This window comes from Ovis aries, chromosome 1 (genome assembly GCF_016772045.2).
Source record: "Ovis aries strain OAR_USU_Benz2616 breed Rambouillet chromosome 1, ARS-UI_Ramb_v3.0, whole genome shotgun sequence".
In the NCBI taxonomy this organism is placed as follows: domain Eukaryota; kingdom Metazoa; phylum Chordata; class Mammalia; order Artiodactyla; family Bovidae; genus Ovis; species Ovis aries.
In genome coordinates, this window is record NC_056054.1 from 222,817,698 (window position 1) to 222,839,565 (window position 21,868).

The window sequence follows — 21,868 nt, forward strand, 5'->3', positions numbered from 1 at the left end:
TAAGTATTCTTAAAACTAAAGAATAAGAAAGTCAACCCAGTTAAAAATGGTCCAAAATCCTCCAAGACATATTATCAAAGACCAAAGATGATATACAGATGGCAAATAAGCATATGAAAAGACGCTGTAGATCTTATGTCACCGGGAAAGTGCAAATTAAAACAGCAACAAGCTACCACTACATACCTATTCAGTTCAGTTCAGTGGCTCAGTCGTGTCTGACTCTTTGTGACCCATGAATCGCAGCACGCCAGGCCTCCCTGTCCATCACCAACTCCTGGAGTTCACTCAGACTCACGTCCATCGAGTCAGTGATGCCATCCAGCCATTTCATCCTCGGTCGTCCCCTTCTCCTCCTGCCCCCAATCCCTCCCCAGCATCAGAGTCTTTTCCAATGAGTCAACTCTTCGCATGAGGTGGCCAAAGTACTGGAGTTTCAGCTTTAGCATCATTCCTTCCAAAGAAATCCCAGGGCTGATCTCCTTCAGAATGGACTGGTTGGATCACCTTGCAGTCCAAGGGACCCTCAAGAGTCTTCTCCAACACCACAGTTCAAAAGCATCAATTCTTCAGCACTCAGCCTTCTTCACAATTCAACTCTCACATCCATACATGATCACTGGAAAAACCATAGCCTTGACTAGACGGACCTTAGTCGGCAAAGTAATGTCTCTGCTTTTGAATATGCTATCTAGGTTAGAAAGGTCAAAATCAGAACATTGACAACACCAAATGCTGGTGAGGTTGTGAAGCAATGGGAATGTCCATTCATTGTTGGTGCGAAAGCAAAACTGTATACTTTGGAAGTTTGTACAGTTTGGCAGTTTCTCAGGAAACTAAACATAGTCTTACCATACAATGCACTAATTACACTCCTTATTATTTATTCAAAGGAGTTGAAAATTCATGTCCATACAAAAACCTGGCACATGGATGCTTACAGCAGCTTTACTCATAATTGCCAAAATTTGTATACAACCAAGACACCCTTCAGTAGGGGAATGAATAAACAATGGTACATAAAGACAATAGAATATTAGTCAGCACTAAAAAGAAGTGAAATATTAAGCCATGAAAAGACACAGAGGAATCTTAAGTGAGTATTACCAGGTAAAAGAAGCTAATCTGAAAAAGTTATAAACTATAAATTCCAACTACATGACATTCTGGAAAAGGAAAAACCCTGAGGACAGTAAAACAATCAATAGTTGCCAGGGATTGAGACTTGGAAGAATAGCAGAACGTGGAAGATTTTGAAAGCTATGAAACTACTCTCTATGGTAATGTAATGATGGATTTATGTCATTATTTATTTGCTGCTAACCACAGAATGTACTATACCAAGAGAGAGCCTAAGGTAAACTATGGATTTGGGGTGACTATGTCAATATAAGTTTATTAATTGTAATAAATGTGCCACTTGAGTGAGGGACATTTGATGATGCAGGAGGCTAAAATCTCCACCTTCTGCTCAACTTTTCTATGAACCTAAAAGACATCTTAAAAAATCCTTTTTAAAAAGTAAAATTAAGGGAAAAAAAGGACAAGGAGGAAGGAGAAGGAAAAATTAAGGTACTAAAGTTGTCTCACATTGTCAAAAATGTGTAAGCAGGTTCTAGTGGTCTCTGCTCAGGTGTGTGAAAGTCGCTCAGTTGTGTCCAACTCTTTGCAACCCCATGGACTGTCCATGGAATTCTCCAGGCCAGAATAATGGAGTGGGAAGCCTTTCCCTTCTCCAGGGAATCTTCCCAACCCAGGGATCAAACCCAGGTCTCCCGCATTGCAAGGCGGATTCTTTACCAGCTGAGTCACAAGGGAAGGCCTCTGCTCAGGAAATCTTTGCTATTTCTATAAGACCCATCTCATTTTTATCCTGCCTGTCCCTGCTCTGTGGCTCACTCCTTCATCTTATACTTATCAACTATCAAGACAGTGAATAATCTCCACTATAAAAGTCCAATCCTCTTCTGGCACTTCAAGGTTATCATGACAAAATTTGCAATTATGAAAGTTAAGAGAATAAATCCTATCTCATAATAAGAAAAATATTTTTTCATTTTCTTTTATTTTGTATCTATATGAGATGATGCATGATCACTAACCTTACTGTGGTAATCACTTCATGATATTAAGTCAAATCATTATTCTGTACACTTTAAACTTGTACTTTGCTGAATGATTTCAAATATCAGAAGAGTGGCCAGCTCTACGGGAGAAAGCATAGGAGGTTATCAGGGTAGGAACACATATCAAGGTTCTGGTAATTCTCTGCTTCTTCAGGTGGTGTGTTGAAAGATGTTCAGTTTATCACTAATCTTTGAATTGAACATATATATACTGTGTATGCTTTGTATATGTAATATATTTCACAATAAAATGCTTTTAAATAAACCATAAAAAGAAGCAAAAATAAAACAAAATAAAATTTTATTCAGGCTAATTTTGATTTGTTGAAATTTCATAAATGGGCTTTGGGATAACTGAAGCAACTAAATTAAGGAGGCTTCCCTTCGACTCTTATCCCTGCGCAGACCGAAGATAATTTCTCGTTTGATAACTTCATCTCAGGTTTACAAAAAAAACTCTTTCCTAATGAACTACGATTGGGGTTTTCTGTCTGTTCCTGTTTCTTCACTCCTGAGGAAATAAATGGTCTTGGGGAGAATGTGAGCTTATTTTCTAACTAAAGGTGGACTGTTAGTTAAGTAGCTTTAAATCTACATTGTCATCTTTAAATGTGCAAATTATGTATTTAGGGCTTGAAGGGCTCATACTTAAAGCCATTCTTGGATCATACCATGATAAAGTTTAGTTCTCAAAGAGTGGAGAAGTAGGTCAAAGGTATAAGAAAGCAATAATTTTTCACTCTGTATTATGAGATATTATTAGGCATCTTAACTCTCTCAAGAAAACTCAGACCACAGCACTGGATAGCTAGAATATTGTAAAACCAGTCTCTGTTTCCCAGAATCTGATTTTTTGACTGACTAAAGTACAAGTCTAGAAAAACTCCAAAGACATCTCTAAATGAAATGTTAAAATCATCTACCACACTAATATCTGCTTTGGATAAGAATTATAAAACAGCTTTTCATTTGCAACAATATACCTAATGGTTAGCATTATCTGTCTCCTTCATCTCCTACATTACAAAGAAAATGTCTTTGGTAATTTTCCATTTACTTTTTTTAATAAGAAAGTGTGCTTTTACATTTAATATGTGATTCAGCCTACTTAAAATATAATTAGAAATACATAGTTAGATGATTTAATAGCATTAGCTCTTTGGGCATTTAAAGATAGTAATTTGACTTCAAATATTAATCCCTGAATTATATTTGAAGGTCTGCAGGCTTCATTACAAAAATAAAAGGACATATTTTTTTCTTTTATCAACCTTTTATTTGGGCATACTTAGTGGAAAAACTGTTTAAACGTCCATAAACTGCTTTTTTGTCCTTTAAATGTGATGTGTGTCGTGAAATTAATGTCTTTGGATGAATTAAAAACTTAGTTTTCTGATAATTTACTGCTTCAAAACCTTCTGTATTACTTAGTGCTAAGTCTTCATCCTATTTAGACCAGCATAATTGCTACTCAACCTGTCTCTGACTCATCATTTCTTGCTATAGAGCCGTCTAACATACTTCTCTGTTTTTAATTTTGTGATTCAAAGTCATATAATATAGAAACATATTTTAATATTTATGCTCTGTGTATAAAGGTGATATATTCATTACATAGCATTTGAGACTATAAATATTAATAAGAAAAAACATCAATCATAATTGTCACATTAGAGGGAATTCTTTAGATTCTAGTGCCTTCTATATCTAGCACCAGATCTATATTTGTATGTGTCTACCTCTTTCTATAAATGATGATGTCATATTTTGTATTCAAATTTGTACCCTGCTTTGATCACTTAACACTACCTTATCACTTAATAAAAATCATTTTCCCCAAGATGATATTTCATCCCACTTTATAAATGGAACATAATTTATCTTACCATTTTGTATAGGAGGATTACATTTGGAAGTTTTGTCGGGGAAAAAAAAAAAAAGCTGACCATAATGTCTATCCAGATGAGTCTTATTTCTATAGTATGCCATAAAAATAAAAAGACCTTTAAGTAAAAAAGTAGCTGGAAAATCACTGAAGAGAAAATCCATAGCACTATGTAATCACACTAACTCTGGACTAAACTTACTCACATTTTTATTAATGTCTTGAGTGAATATGTCTGTGGGATAGGCAGGTCAGCTGTGCAGATGGCATGAAACTGGGAGAAATTAAAAACATGCTGGATGATGAAATCATAATCCAAAATGATCAGGCAGGTGGAAATGGTGAAAAGGAGAGTGTATTTTTAAAAGGATGAATATAAAGTTCCACGCCTGAGTTAGAAACAAACAAAAAAATCAGTGGTATATGATATGGAATGTGACTTAATAGGAAGTTCATGCAAAATAAAAGAGACAGTGATATAATGCTGCTGACAAAAATGCTAATGCACTTTTGAGATATTTGAATAAAAATACTATCACTAAACCCAGGAAACTGAAGGTTTCTTTTCCTCCAAATTGGAAGGAAAGTTATGACCAACCTAGATTGCAAAGACATTACTTTGCCAACAAAGGTCCATCTAGTCAAGGCTATGGTTTTTCCAGTGGTCATGTATGGATGTGGGAGTTGGACTGTGAAGAAAGCTGAGCACCAAAGAATTAATGCTTTTGAACTATGGTGTTGGAGAAGACTCTTGGGAGTCCCTTGGACTGCAAGAAGATCCAACCAGTCCATCCTAAAGGAGATCAGTCCTGGGTGTTCATTTGAAGGACAGATGCTGAAGCTGAAACTCCAATACTTTGGCCACCTGATGTGAAGAGCTGACTCATTGGAAAAGACACTGATTCAGGGAAAGATTGAGGGCAAAAGGAGAAGGGGACAGCAGAGGATAAGGTGGTTGGCATCACTGATTCAGTGGACATGGGTTTGGGTGGACTCTAGGAGTCAGTGATGGACAGGGAGGCCTGGTGTGCTGCAGTTCATTGGTTTGCAAAGAGTCAGACACGACTGAGCGACTGAATTGAACTGAACTGAACTGAAACTAGACAGGACAACATGGAGTTTGCTCAGTTCTCTGATTTATACCTTATGAAGGATATTTGAAATGGTCACCATCATGATCATGTTGTAAAAGTCTCACAATATAACATATAAAGATAAATTGAAAATATTAAAGATATTTAGCAGGACAAAATAGTGAATTTTACTATAAATTAATTCAATAGCAATATTAAAATAAGTGAAGAATTTAGGGACAGTAATTTGACTTACACTAATAGATTTATTTTGTGTCCCATGAAAAAAAAAAGTTAAGACCTAAACAGTTTCTGATACCATTTCCAATGCATGTGGGGACAGGGAGACTCTCTACACCAACAAACAATTCTCAAGATATCAACTGGAATGTGGTTGAGTTACAATTCAACTCAATTTGACATTGTCTCCCTGGAGATCATATTCTGTAGGTTAAGGGCTCAGTCCCACTAGGCCACCCTCCACTTCAAAGACCAACTGCAAGTATAGGCTGTCTGTGCTTTTGACCCTGCCAGATACAGACTGTAGGTTCCAATGACCACTCCAAATCAGGATGCCAACTGCAAGTCCAGGCTCTTATCTGTAATTCTGACAGACTGGTTATAAATCAGAGGTTCTCAGGACTCTCACCCTGGATTTGATTAATTTGCTAGAATGACTCAGAGAACTTAGGAAACCTACTTATGACTAAGAAAGTGAAAGTAAAAGTGTTAGTCACTCAGTCGTGTCCGACTCTTTGTGACTCCATGGACTGTAGAACACCAGGCTCCTCCGTGCAAGGGATTCCCCAGGCAAGCATACTGGAGTGGGTTGCCGTGCCCTCCTCCAGTGGATCTTCTCAACCCAGGAATCGAACAAACAGCTCTTATGTCTCCTGCATTGGGAGGTGGGTTCTTTACCACTAATGTCACCTGGGAAGCTCCCTAAATTACCAATTAATCACCAAAGATATTAAAGAGTAGAAATCAACAATCAGATGAAGAGGTGCATAGGATCTTGTGTCCTTGTGGAGCTTGGGGCCTGGCACTATGGCATGTCAAAGTGTTCTGGTTCCCCAACCTGGAAGCTCTCACAAACACCTTCCCTTTTGTGTTTTTATGGAAACTTTATCACGTAGGCATAATTGATTAACTCACTGGCCACTGATGGTTTATTCCACCTTTAGCCCCTCACCCTTCCTGGAAATTAAGAAGGGACAATGAAAGTTCCAGCCCTTTGCTCCATGGCTGGTTCCCCTGGTAACCAGCCCTTATTTCTAAGTACCCTCCAAAAGCTCCTTTCATAAACCCACTGTTGGTGAAAGGGCGTGTTACATGTAACAAGACACTCATCTCACCCTTATGACTCTGAAGTCTTTTCAGAAACTGAGGACTAAAAACCAAATATAATAAAAAAAATGTTCTTAGAGCTCTACTGCTCAGGAAATTCCAAGGATTTGGGGATTTGTAAGCCAGGAACTCTGGACAAAGACCAAATATGCATGAGAAATATATTTTCATAATCTGAATGACCATATATATGTAAATCACCGTATCACAGGACCAAAGAATGAAAGGTATAAAAAGAATAGTTTTGGCTCAACATGGTTCAATATATAAAAATACATAACAGTGATAATAGAAAGCATTTGAAGTATCTAGAAATAGGATGGGCTGCCCCAGTCTATCTCATGAATTTAGGAATTTTCAGTCTCTGGAGTTGTTCAAGCAAAAAGCAGATAACCATATAGTCATCTATATTCTTCCCCTGCACAGTCTCATCTTCTCACAATGCTTAAATTGCTATTATTGATGATTGTAAATATTGATTTCAAGTTTCATCTGTATCCTAAATCCCAGTCACACAATTGCACCAACCTCCTGTTGTCTCTATTTCAGTGGCTCTCAACTGAGGACAATTTTGTCCATGCCTCAGAAAATTCTTGGAAAACTCTAGAGACATTTCAGGTTGGCACTAATGAGAGGAGTGTCGCTTGCAACTATTTGGTAGAGGCCAGGGATTTTGCTAAACATTCTACAATGCACAAGACAGCTCCCCACAATAAAGAATTATCCTGCCCAAAATGTTAACAGTACCCATGGCTAAGAAACACTGCTTTACATGTATTTCCACAGGTAATAAACTCAGAACGGCCAATTCAAAACTCATTATCTCCATCCTATTATCTTGTGTCTGACTCTTTGCAACCCCATGGACTATAGCCTGCCAGGCCTCTCTGTCCATAGAATTCTTCAGGCAAGAATACTGGAGTTGGTTGCTATTTCCTCCTCCAGGGGATTTTCCTGACCCAGGGAATGAACCAGATCTCTCGCACTGCAGGCACATTCTTTACCACTTGAACCACAGGGAAGCCCGAGGAAAATCCTAAGTGTCCTCTGAAACAATCTTAGTTGCCATTCCCTATTATGATTAACAGCATCATTAGCTACCCAGTCACATGAGCTAGAAATCTCAGAGTCATCCTTAACTCCTTATTTTCCCTTGTCTGTTAATCTACTTCTCAAATGTATTTCTAAATATTTTCCCTTCTTTCCATCATTACTGCCACTGACTTAGCTGCGTTTCTCATTTTCTCCCAATAAGACTTTTTTTTTTTTTTCCAATTCATCCTTCACATTGTTTCCAGGATTATCTTTCTGAAACACAAAAGCAGTAACGCTATTAAATCATGCATAAACCACAGGTAAGCCTCCAGTGTCCAATGAATAAAAGCTCAAATTTTGAATCTACATGAGAGGTGCTAAATAATCTGGTCCCAAGTTCACTTTTCATCCCATAATACTACCTCTTTCCCTAGATGCTAGACTGTAATACATTTAATGTCCTTTTAAATACAAAGGTTCCATAGCTCTAATATTTTTCACTTATGGATGAGAAAGATAGCAGAATTCACATTAAATATGCCCCACTACACTATCTTTATATGAGAATCCTTTATCTTGTTTCTGGTGAGGTTTCAATTTTGAGTAGATATTCCCAGAAAGAAAGACTTCAAGAACAGGAAATGTACAATGGTCTCTTCCCTACCATAGTGATTATAACTGTTTTATATGTTTGGTAGTCAAAAGAGGATGAAATGGTTGGATGGCATCACTGACTCAATTGACATGAGTTTAAGCAAACTCTGGGAAAGGAAGGACCAGGAAGCCTGGCATGCTACAGTCTATAGGGTTGCAAAGAGTTGGACACAACTGAACAACTGAACAATAACAGTCAAAAGTAAGATGCTAGCAGGTATTTATGTTTTGCTTTGTCATATTCTTAAATATTTAGATTTTACAAATACATACTTCCAAAGATCAGGGATCCATAATGCCAGCACATATCTTCTCCCACTGGAAGACTGAGAGGATTACTATGTATGGTACATTTTCTTTTTATGAAGTGCTAAAATTTCTTCAGGGAAGGTTAAAAATGTAACCGTCCTTTGAGGGTAGCCCTGAAAGGAAAACAAATATTTGATTATCTAATGTGTGTAACCAGGGTGAAGTGACTGAACATACAGATGGATAAATGTTTTGCATGAAGCTAAGAAAGACCTTGTGAAATATATTTGAGTATGTACTGCATTGAAATACCTTAAAGGTATACCCATCTCAAAATCTCTTTTTAAAAGGTAAAAATAGAGGCATGTTTGGGGAAGCACAAATCAGTGCACCCAAACCCTCTGTATTTGCCTTTGGAATCTGGATTTGTTTACACTTTCACACACAGGTACTCAAATAGCCTCTTCCTCCGTGTTGAAGCTGAATCCTTCCTAAGGAGACCCTATATGACTGGCAGCCAAGAACAGTTAGGTGTTCCAGAGAAGCAAGTCTGGGGTTACAGCCAAACCTCTGCAAAGAAGAGAGTTATCTAAATAATAGAGATGACTCTGATGGCAAAAGGCTTCTTGCAGGTGCAGATGTATGTATTTTGAAACGTAGGTTAACTCTTTCAGTTGCTTCTCCTATCCCACCTGTGCAAGCATGCTTAGGAGCTCAGTTGTGCCTGACTCTCTTGAGACTTCATAGACTGTAGTCTACCAGGCTCCTCTATCCATGGGATTCTCCAGGGAAGAATACTGGAGTGGGTTGCCAATTCCTCCTCCAGGGGATCTTTTGGACCTAGGGATCAAACTCAGGTGTCCTATATCTCCTGCATGGCAAGTGGATTGTTTCTCTGCTGAGCCATGGGGGAAGCCCTATTCCACCACCACTACCTTATTTTCACAGTGTTCTAAAACTACTGGAGTTCTTCACACAAGGATTTCTTTACTCAAAACTGTTCAAGGTGTGGGATAGAGAAGGAAAGCAGTGAAGACAAAGGAGGGTGGTGTACAGAAAGAAAGCAAAATAAAGTAAGAATGGGGTGGGGGTAAAGAACTTTCTGCTATTTCCCAGGCCTTATCCTAACCCTTATGCAATATAATTTGAAGTATTCTATTCAGGTTTAATACATAAAAACAGGCCTTCATGCACACTTTGCTGGCATTTGAAAGTAGTAAATCAATGGACTACCCTATCAAAATGAACCCCCAGATGTCAAGTAAGATACCTGCATCATCACTGCCATTTTGTAAAGAAAGCATATTTCCTGGTGTTCATTAGATAAAATTATTTTATTCATATTAATCTCCACATTCATCTTTGTAATAAATTAGTTTTGATATCATTTATTTTTTTTAATCAGATCCTAGGAAACTACTGAAAATAACAATTTTGGAACACCTCATTTCCTACCTGGCATACAAAACACTTCCTCCCCAATAATACTTCTTAATAAAAAAACACAAATAGCAATTTAATCTGGTTAAGTAGAATTTTAGGCAAAATTAAACACAGCAATTTCTCAAGCTCTACAGTTTTCTTATTAGAGGTAAATAAAAGTTAAAAATAAAGAAAGCAATCGACAAAGCATCATTTTCTGATATTTAGCCTAACAGTTATAAAAACCTAGCTTTTCCTGTTTTTCTCAATGTGATGAAGTGAAATGAAATGAAAGTCACTCATTCGTGTCTGACTCTTTGTAACCTCATGGACTATACAGTCCATGGATTTCTCCAGGCCAGAATACTGGAGTGGGTAGCCTTTCTCTTCTCCAGGAGATCTTCCCTAACCAGGGATTGAACCCAGGTTTCTCTCATTGCAGGTGGATTCTTTAGCATTTGAGCCACCAGGGAAACCCAAGAATACTGGAATGGGTAGCCTATCCCTTCTCCAGTGGATCTTCCCGACCCAGGAATTGAACGAACCGGGGTCTCCTGCATTGCAGGTGGATTCTTTACCAGCTGAGCTATCAGTGAAGCCCCTCTCAATGTGAAATGTATCATCAAATCAGACAAAAAATACCCTTACCTTATTGATGAGGATTTTCTTGCTCACAAACTCAGTACTGTATCTCTTTGGCCATTTGTAATTTGCCCATTTTCATAGTACTGGCTGAGGCTAGGGTGACTACTTTTATTTTCCAGGAATATACCCACACAGAACAGTGAAAAAAATATATCTGCAAAGCTGACAAATATTTATTCCAAAAAATGGAATAATACATATGTAAAGTCCCTCTGAAATTGACTTATGAAATCATGCAGATAGTTCAGAATAACTGACTGCAGTGAACTAGACCCAGTTTTAATAAACAGGCATAAATTTGACAAAGCTAATCTATAATGAATCTAATTTCCCATATGTGACATATCTACATAATAAGCTCCATTTGACATTGACTAGAAGATTCAGCGTAGAAAGTATCAATGAAACCTTAGCAACTTTACCAAACTGAAAAATCTGTGCACATCTCAGAATAGAAGATACCTTACAAAATGAGAAGAATGAGAAAAATCATGGACATTTTGGTAACTAGAACTGGGTAGGACAAAACTATGGTGCAATAACTGATGAGTACACTCTAAAGGGACAGAAACATCAGGTCAAATTTCTAAGCTGAAAGATAGGTCTTTACTTCTACAAAAAGTTATTATTCAGGAAGCAGATGAAATGATCAGCATGACCGTGATGGGGAGCAGATTATGCCACCTCCAAATGTGCCATTTTAGCATTGGATTATTTTGAGCTGAAGGCAAACAAGACCCAACAGACCCAGGAAAATCTTCTGCCTCTCCTTCCTTAACTGCCTAAAAAAATTTAAATAGAGGGCTTGGGCCAGAAAGATAGCTATTACGAAAGATAACTTTTTAAACTTCTGATGTCAAATACCTGCTTTTCTCATTTTCCTGTGAATTGTCGTCTTCCTCTTTGAAGCCCTGGGACCCTATTTCTTTTTTTAGCTCAGGATAGCATATAAGCCTCATCTGTCTGATTCCTTCTGGGTCCCATATTTTTATGGGACTCTCATATGAAAATAAATTTATTCTGCTCTTATTAATCTAAATTATGTCAATGTACTTATTAGATCAGTTAAAGAACCTAGAAGGGCAGAAAGAAATTTTTTTCTATGCTGACAATCATTTAGTCAGACAATTTTAGTTGTTGTTGTTGTTTTTTTTTTCCAGTGTATTCATAATATTACCTATCACCAATATCGTTATTGAGATTTAATATACAGCAAGTGAATGGTAATACTATTGCTACTGTCACATATACACCTCAAGGGCAAGGTTTACTCTTTTGCATTATTTATAACCCCATTTAATGTTTGGGATAATGCTCTGCATATGAATACTGCATGCCTAAAGGACAGTGATGATAGGTGTCTCTGAAATTTACATATAAAATCATGAGTACATGAAATCATACTCAAAGTGATTCTTTTTTAAAAGATTCAGCTGCCATTTTTTTTGTTTTTGTTTGTGGCGGGGCAAGAGTGGAGAGGCAAGAAGTAACAACTAATAAAGAGTTTAGATAGAGCTAAACCAGGGAAACTCATTTTTAAAACTTAGAAATAAGAACAAGGAGACCGGAAAAAGCCCCTGTTGTAGTTACCTCGTGAAGCAGGCAGCACCCTGCTCTGGACTCTCTGCAGAAGGAAATGGAAGGGCACAGGTGATGTAGCTCATTTGTCTGAATTACTTGCTACGGCAGATTTTGATAATACCTTTCTAATATTTAAATGACACATATTAAAAGAACCATGTGATTCTAGTGATTTTCTAAGTCTGTACTAACATCAAGCAAAAGGATGTGGGCCTGTGTAGCAGCAAGAGAGATTTCAGAAAGAGTTTAGGTAAGAATTTCACAACAATGCAAGTAGCTATACATGGTGATAAATAAGCAAGGGAAGTTATAGCATAGCTTCTTTGAAAGTGTTTTGATATTGAAGAGATTCTGCTACCATCCTGAAAATCACTTCTTAAGCTCTTCTTTAGCCCTCTAAGACTTTAAGATTATATGTTAAGGGCCAATTCAAAAATACAACTAAAAAGAACTGGTTATTTTAAACCAGAAAAAGTCTATTGGTAAACTAAGAATATCACTTCTTATGAGTCAAATATCTAGCCTTCATTAAGTTTTCTGTTTGGTAATATACCAATAAAATTGCTTGGAACAACTGAAAATTTTTCTTTAGCTGAAGGTACAACAAAGAATTTAATACCTTCAACAACAATTTTTAAAGAAATTGTCAGGCAGTTTACTAATTCCTGAGGAAAAAAATCCACAATTTTAAAGAACACTGGTGTTACATGTAAGAAATGCTTCCTTTGGAATGCTCTTTAGAAATTAACATCAATACCCAAAATAGAAAAAAACAAATGTCCTAAAATCTTTGGTATCATTTTAAAGAGTTAGTAGTATATGTGTCCCATAAAAATATGTTTTAAAAGTTAAAAAATATTTCAATCTAGTATTAAAGATAATGACAATATGGGTTAAAAAGTAACTCATTCAAGAACTTTTTCTTACACAGTCTCATTGAATGAATTGAGAATCCTGTCTTCCAGGAGCTCCTCATGTAGCTGCTGCTAAGTCACTTCAGTCGTGTCCAACTCTGTGCGGCCCCATAGATGGCAGCCCACCAGGCTCCCCCGTCCCTGGGATTCTCCAGGCAGGAACATTGGAGTGGGTTGCCATTTCCTTCTCCAAAGCATGAAAGTGAAAGTGAAAGTAAAGTCGCTCAGTCATGTCCGACTCTTAACGACCCCATGGACAGTAGCCCACCAGGCTCCTCCATCCATGGGATTTTCCATGCAAGAGTACTGGAGTGGGGTGCCGTTGCCTCCTCCCCTCATGTGGCAGGCAAGACCAGTTTTATCAATTACTACCCAATATGAAAGGCTGGAAAAACTCCAATGGATATGCAGAGAAGTTAAAACCAAATCTTAAAATACTACCTTTTTTTTAAGTCAAATCAAAAAATCAAATTAGATTTTTCAGTTTAGGTAGTATATGTCTGATTATGATACATAGACATCAAAGACCCAAAGCATTTACTTTCAAAATCAACATTCTTTAAAGCATATCCCACCAACCTCAGTAAAACTTTACTGTCTACCATTTCTGTTAGTCAAACTGAGTTTTATTTTTGCTTTTGATTTCAAGCTCCTTTAACGTGTTTTGTATTTCAAATGATCGACCTAGGAAAATGAGGCCTTCAAGCCCTGAGCAAGTTTTATATCCTGACAGTTTCTGGCCATGCTATGCTCTCCCTGGGGCCTGGGAGATCTCAGGAGAAGGCTCCATCTATTTCCAACTAATATCTGACAACTGTCAAATTTCTGTGTCTCATTTTAAACTTTTCATCCTCCCTTCAGCCTCATTTTTCTAGTTGCCTATATCTCTGCTTGCCACTTAATAAAATATCATCAAAATCACCAAGGGAACTTGTTAAAAACAAAAACAGTGACCCATTATAGACTGAATCTCCTGGATTCAAGCCTGGGAATTTGGATTGTTAACAAGCCTTTTGCCAGCCCCTCAATTCCCAGGGGATTATCAAGTTCTATCAGTGTGAAAGAGTACTTTATGACATATCAGTCTCATTGCTAACACTGAGCCCTAGGACATATATTTTAAAATCTCAGTTCCATATAATTTTCAAATTAATCATCACAATAATTCTATGCGGTGAGAATTATTGCTTCTATGTTACACAAAATGAAACAGAGGCTCAAAGAAATTAAGTATTATGTGGAGCTATGAACACTGCCAGCATGCTGTGTAGACTGTATGGTAGGATGAAAAAGATAAAGGGCCCAAAAGTGAGCCTTATATTTGAATCCTGGCAATGATACTACTCAGGGGGCTTCCCAGGTGGCACTAGTGGTAAAGAACCCGCTTGCCAGTGCAAGAAACTAAAGAGACATGGGTTTAATCCCTGGGTAGGGAAGATCTCCTGAAGAGGGGCATGGCAACCCATTTATACCATAGACAGAGAAGACTGGAGAGCTACAGGCCACGGTGCCGCCAAGAGTCGGACATGACTGAGCGACTTAGCATGCACACGCATAACGATACTACAGCAGCCTAATCTTGTCATTCGACCTTGCTGAGCCCAGGTTAATCACAGGAAAGTGGTGATGACAATGCTGACCTTTATAGCTTATAGCAGACCAAGGTCACTCTAGAAACGTTAATCCATTTCCATCTACAATTCCATTTTTCTTCCCTTTTTCAATCTCCTTAAGCATGAGACCATTTTAAAAGTATTATTTTACCTTCTTTACCTATGAGTAGAAATGCATTACCACTTTTTAACAACCTTATGTTAACCAGTCATCTAAATATGATTATTTGGGAGGTACATCTGTTATCTAAACCACCATAACAAGCCTGTTTAAATAGGCTAAAATTGGAAACAATAGAGTTTCCAAAATTAGGAGACTATCAAAGAAAGAGAAATTATTAATTAAAATTATAAGGCAAGCCACACAGTGTAATAATATACAAATACTAAAAATTATAATTTTTAAAGAACTGCTGTCAAATTAATAGGCATAAAAGAAGATGTGAATATTACATGATTTCATTTTAAACTGTATGTACACATGCATATGTATATATAAACATACATATTGGCAATTTTGTCAAAAGACAAAAAGGAAATATATCAATGTAGTAATAGTAGTTATCTTTGGATTTAATAATTATGTATTACTTTTGTTTTCTTCTTTGTAGCTTTTCTGATTTTACACATTTTCTACAAAATTATGTGTACATTTTACAGAGAGAAAAAGTAAACATTATTAAAATAAAATGTATAAGTAAGTTCAGTTCAGTCACTCAGTCATGTCTGATTCTTTGTGACCTCATGGACGGAAGCATGCCAGGCTTCTCTGTCCATCAACAACTTTATTTATTTATAAATAAAACAAAAAAATGCTTCAAAATATTAGAATGGGCCATGCAATCACTTACTTCTTTTTATCCTGGCATCTACAACAAAAATACATTTCTTACAAGGGTTTCTTTAGTTTCTGTTATACCCAATATTATAAAATACTTAATAAAAGATAAGGATCTTCTCTCAGATTATACACATTAGTTTTCCTCTGACCATATTTGGCTTCCATGAGAATTCTACAAATAAAATATCTGCAACAGAAGGCTCTGAAAACAGGGAACAAACTGTTCTTAACTGTGTGGGATAATTTTTCATTTACATGAGAATCAGCCTTCCCAAAATAAAATGGCAGTATTCACTCTCTCCTGGGCACTGTTCTTTTCTTTTTTTTTTTCAATTATCCTCTCTGTGACCTTAGGCAAGTAATTTAACCTTTCTATGTCTCTATTTCTTACATAGAATAGAATGATAATAGTATCAACTTGATAAGCCTTTTCTTTCAGTTAATGTTTAGAAAGCCCCGAAGAAAATGATCATAACATAATAATGATAATAATAATAACAGATACTATTTTTAACCTTAACAACCACCTTTAAGAGGCAGGTATACCACTACCCTAGATAGTACATGAGGATTTGGAGACTAAGAAGCTGAGTTACTCCTCACCTTACACGTGACACTGATAGTCAAATGCAACATTTACTGACATCAAAGCCTATACATGGTCATTAAACCATCAAGCAACAGACAATATTCATAAATTTTAACCAGCCTATTGTAAGCCAGACACAGACACTGAGCAATACTGCTCAAGGCTCATCTCTTGCCTTTAGTTTAATGAGAAGGGCTATCAGGTCTTTGAGCATGAAGTGGGATGGCAACCATGAGGATATGAGGCCATAATAGCAGTGAGAACGGTGTTAAGTGTATTCTAGAGGGGTCAGACAAAGCAAACTGGAGGAAGCAGCCCTTCAGTAGAGATCTGAAGGATGAGCTAGAGTTAGCCAGCAAGCTGGTGAGGAACAACAATCAGCTGGCATTTGCTCCCTGGCGTTCTGTGCTGGAACTCCGGAGATGCCAGCGTTAACTTCATGCCAGGTGAAAAATGATCTGAGTGCCCACAGCTGCAGCTGCTGCTTTATACCCTATCCCTCCTACTTCATCGATAATGAGTCTGAGACCAGAAAGGAATACATCTTAGTAACTAAGGGCTCTTCTGTTAGTCTTTGTTCCAGAGACAGAAGAGAAGTTCTTCACTTCTGTTCATGAAACAGCCACAGATCCTTTGTTACTTTGCTTTAGCACTTTCTAAAATAGAAGTTTGATGCTACTAACTCCCATTTTTATACATCTTGGTGGCAAGTTGCTGTATGCTCATAAATATACTGATTATAAAAACACATGATTTTTTTTTCCCCCAGGAATGGTTCTAAAGCATGTCAAAACTTCTAAGGTTCCATAAGGTTAATTCCTGCAGTTAGGGATTCTTCTGATTTGCCTGAACTTTTAGCAGTTCTGACCACTTGTAGTTACACAACACCCCAGAGACACAAGCATGCCAGAAGATATCTATTCCAGATGTAAATAACTTTACTGAGTCAAGGTAAGTTTGGGGCCTTTATAGATATCTCCATATTTCAAATATTATTTTTTAAAAAGATGTCTCATTTCAAAGTTTTTATTTGAGGAGAAAGAACTTTCTTTTTCTGCTGTGGTGTGTCAGATATAGCCTCAGTATACCGAGTCTAGAAAGATTTCTATTTTGCCTTTTAGAAGTCACTTCTATATGACTACAACCACTTATTTGAATTTGTATGAAAAAAAAAAAAGAATTTCATCTTTACTTAATCATCAGTAAACAAACTTCAGTGCTGTTTGTGGCTGGCAGTGTGAAATAGGAAGATTCAAAGGAAACACAGGATTTATTTCCTTTCTTCCAGGAGTTTGCATTATGGTTGGAAAAGCTAAAAATCATCTTAAACTGATTTGGGGCACTGACCACAGAAAAGAGTAATATCAGGACACCAGAGGAAGAAAACTTTTCTCTGCAGTGAGAAAGAGGAGCATAACATGGGATCCAGTAGCAGCAGTTTTCTATTATGTATATATATTTTGTATCTGTGTGTTTTGAATCCCTAGTTTTCCAAATAAAGGAAAGCTTCTAGTATATTTTTCGAGGCAATGTATCTTCCAAAATGATCCCTTAAATAAATTTTAAAAATGTGCTCTCCTGAAATAAGTTTTTAAAAATGTATGTTAGAGAATCTTCACCAAACTATTTCCAACATGCCAACAAAAGTATATTTCAATTGTTACAAGAAACAGCAGCTTTAATTCAACCACTAGGGGGGAAGTCCTGCAGTACTCACTGCAGTATATTTCTCTGAAGCTGTATTTTTAGCTTTATTTGAACAAGGTATGCTTCCTCTAAGCTGTTAGTCTCTAGCCGAGCCAAGCTCCATGGCTTAAAATAAGGTGAAAGTCTTGGGTCACTATATCTTATTACTTCTTCTCATATGGATTAAAAATAAAACAGTAACAGCGGATCCAACTCCAAGGAATGGTGTGGAAATTTGTCTTTCTGACACTGAAGAGAGAAGGTGCCTTACTCTGTGCAGATTAGTTCACAGAGAAATTCTGCATCCTCACTTCAACTGACACTTAAACATTAAAAAAAAATTTTTAATTGAAGAATTACACTTTTGCATAATTTTGGAGACATTATATAAAATCAAATTAAAACAAAAATATCATCATCACAGAAGAGAGGTCTGTCTTGGACAAAAGGGAAAATTCCAGGTCTTTGTATAATTTTTGATGCTATGGATTCAATGACATTGTTTTTTAGCCTCTTTATTTGTAAGACACTATACATCTATCTATAATTTGAGTAGATAACATATATAAGTTTCTTTAAAATGTTTATTTTCATTTAGTGTCATCTTTTCAAATGACACAAGTTTTTCTTTACATATGCCTATCACTCTCCATACAAGGTATAGATATCATTACACAAAGACAAAGAAAAGGACAGCCTGTGTGTGGAGGCTGGGACCCCAAGAATGTTACCTCAGTGCTCCCCAAAACTATGCAAGCAAATACCTAAGGATCTCCCAAGAAATTACTTTGGACTCCTACAATTGTAAAAGAGCTGTAGAGAGTATGACCTAAGCTATGTTATGGACAACCAAATATTTGATCTTCGTGTAAGAAGAGAAGCTTTTATTATAGGATGCAAAAATAGTCCTCAAACTCTTCAACTGTTTCCTTAATTTATTGCTTTAACATGTATTATATATCTACTCTATCTCTACTGAAGAGATATAAAGATGAGCTGGTGAATTCTGCCTGAATAATTATACAGTTTATAACTGTCTTAATAATAGTTTTAAAACCGTGAAGGCAAGACTATTCATGTAAGAGGTTAAAGACAGAGTAAGATTAAACATCAACAGTGGCTATTCTAGCCACTATTCTAACTTGCTCTGCCTTACTTGAGCCATAAAAGCAATCAACTAGAACAACAGCTCCAAAGAGCTTGGTAAATTTTGAGGTTGTTAATCATTGTTGAGTATTAGGAAATCTACATGTAAATAATAAAGAAACCTGGCCTTGCTTTCATTCATTCATCTATTATGGTAGATAAACACTTTTCAAAAAATTTCTAGGTTCTCTGCATATAATATTGAAAGACTTTGTGTTTTGGAACTTATATTCCAATATGGTAGATACCCAATAAATTAATTACAACATTACTGTAAAAATCTCATATTGGCTCTCTCTGTTATGCACAGCCCTCAGTGTTTCTAGAAGAGTACTGAATGCCTATATTGTTAGTGTCACTGGGCACAAACTAGTGATAAAATCCAAAATTTTCAGCCCAATGTTCAAGGCCATCTCTAATACTGTATGATTCACCCACCTGTATGATATGATCTTTTACTGCTCACATCTAAGACCAGTGGAGAAGGCAGAACCCAACACAAATGAAATGTATGGTTGGACACTATCATTTTCACCCACCCAAACTGCTCTTTCTATCCATGCCTTGAGAGGAGAGCCTTCCAATATGGTCTCTACTAAACCCCTAAGTCCAATTGTTCCCTCCACTTAAATGCTATACACCTTGTGCATCCTGTTCTCTGGTAGCGTTTATTTTGATTTGTAATTTACTGGGTACTCATATTCATAAATACGCCCATCCTAGTCATTTGACTGACCACTTTCTGAGGGTAGGAACTGCCTCTAACTTTGATTGGCATCTCAGGCTTTTCTTTTTTAACATATTATCTTACATAGTTAACTCAATTCATATTCTTTTATGTTGAATTGTATTATATTTGCAATGGCACCACATAAAATTCAGTATCTGATTCACATTACACATCTGTTACAAGGGAATACATACAAGTTTATAAGTGGTCTAACATTAGTTTTAGAGTATTAATACTAAGAGTAAAACCTCAGCAACTCAGCATCTGATATTTCCAATTTAATTCTGAACTTTAGAATAATTCATTTTCTGGCCAGTTTCTAACATGAACTCTTAGTCAGAACTCAAAAGTTTTCAGAGTTTTTGTGCATTTTGGCCATCTCAACTCTAGGGAACCTGAATTTATATATCTATGTATCCTCTTTTCATATAATCATGTCAGCCAATATTTTCTGTTCAAAATATAAAAAAAAAAAACATTTCCCCAAAGTTTAAAAGCACAAAAAACTAAGCACACACTGAGTGAAACAGTGAAATAAGTACATTCTTTATATTTAGTATTTTTCAATAGATAAGCTGCATACTAAGTTTTCTAGCTAGAAATTGGTGTGTGTATGTGAAGGTGCAAAAATCCATCTAATATCCAACATATTCATTTTATATCTGTGCAATATTTCTGCAACAAAGTCACATATACATGCTACTGACTACACATACACAACACACATTTACATGGCATATTAGACTACACAAAATTACACACAAAACACATATTTTCCATCTTCATTGTTTTCATAGTTACACAACATTCTTTCTGGCACACAGATGTGAAAATCACTCATATTTTACAGGTGTGTTTATGCCTACACCTACAAGTAAAAGTGATTTAATATTTAATCCCTGGTAGTTAAATATAAATATTTTTTGGTTTTTAAAAGTCGATCTGGTAAAATTACATGGTAATATGGTTTAGGTTTACTTTCTTCTTCTTTTTCCCCCTCTAAAAAAGAAATATAAAAGTATTTTGGTGCCACTGTCATGTGTTTCTTGAGACCATGATTCGGGTCATATTTTATCAATAAACAATGTTCTGTAAAGCTTTTATTATATCATGTTGGAGAAATTAAAGATTGTTATCCCAAGCCCCCATGATCCAGGTAAAAATGAAATGAGTGTATACACATAGGCACAATTCAGGACAGAGAACGTTTGGTACACAAAGAATAATCAGATGGGTTCCTACCCAGCACAATTCCATTTAGTAGTTTCTCTTGCACGTACCAGCTCAGCTGCCCACGATCCATGCTGCTTTTAGATACTACAAAGCAATTTTCACTCCAATTGTCGCCCGCTCAAGTTCTTCCTTTTGCACTCAGAAACAGATATGCTTGGATAGTGAGAGATGCCCTGTTGCAGCTGCTTCCCGGAATCCTTCAGCAACCCACCTCAGAGCTTCGCCGGGTTAAGCCCAGCCGCTAGCTCCAAGCTCGTTCTCTCCTGCAGCTGGTGGTATTCGGTCGGCCACTGGGCGGAGAGAACGAGCACTATGGCGCCATCTGGAGGCGTCTTTAAGCAGCCACAGCAAGCTTAAAACAACTAGGTGGAACAAAAATGTCAGCAAATTCTTTGTTAAAAAGCATACCGTTCTATATATTTTCCTGCGAACATTTTTTTTTAAACACAGAAAAATGTAAGAGAGCCTCATTCTGTTCCCTATGAGCATTCTCTTTCTTTCACACATCACAATAAAGTGAAAACTTCTATCTCATTTAGGTATAAATATCAAGAGATGCCAAATTAATTGCTTCTTCTTGTCTCATCTCAAAACAATCAACACTGGCTACTATCAGAAATTTTCAATATTTTAGTAGCTAACTCAAAGGCAACTTTTCAAAAAAGAAATATATGCCTCTGAACTAACATAATGTAAGCATGTTAAACATGCTGTGCTACTTTAAAAATTACAAAACTTACCTCTGGAAATGTTTAGTGTGTTCCTTATCAATGCAATATACTGACTTGAGAATGATAACAAGGAAAACCAGTTTTGGTTCAAGCGCATGTGATAAGGTGTTCATATGACTTTAATATTTCAACAAAAGCTCTTTGAATTAATTTCCCTCTATATCTCCCTAAGCTTCTTTCCCTTAAAGAGGATAATTTATATACCTGAATGAGATATAAGCTTAATTAATTAATTGAATGGAGCACTTAAAGTCTTATCTACTGTGATATGCATTTAGAAATGTGATTATTGGATGTTTCATTACTCCCTACAGATCAAAATGAATATGCATCACCATCCCCAATCCCCATCCAACCACTAGCCCTAC

The 21,868-nt window shown here is 36.5% G+C and overlaps 1 long non-coding RNA gene across 2 annotated transcripts in view; it reads right to left on the reverse strand.

The window, feature by feature from the left end:
- Window positions 1-21,034, reverse strand: part of LOC132658473 (uncharacterized) — a 190,544-nt gene extending 169,510 nt beyond the window's left edge. For both annotated transcript variants that reach the window (XR_009598154.1, XR_009598155.1), the window contains exons 1-2: window positions 20,817-21,034; window positions 8,394-8,542 (exon numbers count right to left, since the gene is read on the reverse strand). This is a non-coding gene — a long non-coding RNA (uncharacterized LOC132658473). The remainder of the gene's footprint in view (window positions 1-8,393; window positions 8,543-20,816) is intronic.
- Window positions 21,035-21,868: the final 834 nt, after the last annotated feature.